Below are 1754 nucleotides of genomic sequence, written 5' to 3' on the forward strand. Positions count from 1 at the left end.
AAACCCTCCTGCATCTTCACAGCTCAAGACACGCCTTCTTTACGCCCATTTAACACATGCACTTACCTGATTGGTCCGCTGTTCAATCTGACTCCTAGCTCCAGTTTGAAAATGTCAGTGTCTCAGCAGACAGCGTAACAGAAACAGCTGCTGCTACTACGTCTGCATATTCCGTTCTATCGACCAGTAACAAAGTCAGTCCGAGGCCGTTTAATCCCTCGTGCTTTCAGTATTTTGCCACTGTTCTGGATCCCACTGATCATTAAGGAAAAGGAGAAAACCAAACAAACAAAGAAACTTCATTCTGTGCTCCTGCCGTGCTGACGTGTCATCACAATTACCCGGAAGCCGGTGACATCACAGTTAAAGGTCCTCCGTAAGTGCTATACTTACTGATAATATAAATTAATAATTTTGCCCCATTACAAAAAATAAAATAAATTTTAAATATATTTATCTAGTGAAACCAACAACAGAAAACCTGTTCCAGCGCCTGCCTCTGAGCAAGATTATTTTCTCATCAGACCTGTAAGTCCATTCTATGTATGTTTGTTTGTGCTGTTTTTTTATGCAATTGTAGGACTTTTGTTGTGTATAGACACTTATGTTTTTTATTTTCTCTTGTTATTTCACAGCTCTTGCTGTGGGGCAATCTATATTGGAGCCCTAATCCGTTGGATTATAATGGACATTTATTTTTGGAGAAGAATTTTGTGATTATTTTTTGATGGCTATATATTTATTTTTCTTTTTGAAATACAAGGACTGTTAAGCCTAATTTTTTGTTGTCTTTTTGTGAAAAGTTTTCATTCCTTATTTGTAAGGGTCTACACACGCAAAAGTGTATGGTCCTTGTGTGACTGGTTTAAAAATCTATATATATTGATCCTACTTGTCAGGAGGGATACCTGACTGGCACCGCTAAAAAGTGACAAATACCCTGTTAAAAAAAAAAAAACTAAAACTAAAATAATTAACCTTGTAAAAAACAGTCACATAAAATATTGGCACCTAACATGGGACATCTTTATTTCACAAATAAGGGAATGACATTTTGAGCACTTAGACAAATAAAAAAAAAAATATATATATATATATATAAAAAAAATAATAATAAAAAAAAATAATAATAAAAATATATAAAGAAATAAAAATATAACAAAAAAATAAAAAATGAGCACTGAAGAAAATATAATCGAGCCCCCTTCAAACACTTCATCCCCTCCAATGATAATGCCTCCTAATCGCTCCACAGCATACTCTCTCCTAGACATGGAGTTGACTGGTCTGGATTTGGTGTTGGGTTCTCCTTTATCACCACAGCCTCCTCCGCAGGTTCAAGCAGAGACAAAGGCTGCACCAGAAGTTCTGGACCTAAAAGCAACCATGAAGGAAGTAAAGTCCTGTTTTAAAAAGGAGATGAGCAATATGAGAGATTCAACAATAAAACATGTGGAGGAAATCATTCAAGTCAATGCAAAGCAACAATATGAACGCATGGACTCACAGTTTGAGTATTTACTCACACAAACAAAAGCAACCCTTGGCTGGAGATTGAAGCATCAACAAACTGAGCTGCTAAAGGAATTCAGCAAGCTACTTGTCCCGGTTACAACCAGCATTTCCACTTTGCAAGATGATGTTTCTCGCCTAAAGGGAGAGCTCATGTCTTTGCAACTATCCATAAAGACTATGACTGAGGACATTAGAGCCGGAATCAAACCAGCTCAAACCTGTCAACAGAATACAGAAAT

The 1754-nt window shown here is 36.7% G+C and overlaps 1 long non-coding RNA gene across 1 annotated transcript; it reads left to right on the forward strand.

Moving 5' to 3' along the window:
- The first annotated feature begins 259 nt into the window (after positions 1-259).
- On the forward strand, positions 260-934 carry LOC119783459. Its single transcript, XR_005280797.1, has 3 exons — positions 260-376; positions 462-528; positions 636-934. It is a non-coding gene; the product is annotated as an uncharacterized LOC119783459 (long non-coding RNA).
- The last annotated feature ends 820 nt before the right edge of the window (positions 935-1754 follow it).

The sequence above is a fragment of the Cyprinodon tularosa genome, unplaced genomic scaffold (assembly GCF_016077235.1).
Source record: "Cyprinodon tularosa strain WSP-4 unplaced genomic scaffold, ASM1607723v1 ctg205, whole genome shotgun sequence".
Classification (NCBI taxonomy): domain Eukaryota; kingdom Metazoa; phylum Chordata; class Actinopteri; order Cyprinodontiformes; family Cyprinodontidae; genus Cyprinodon; species Cyprinodon tularosa.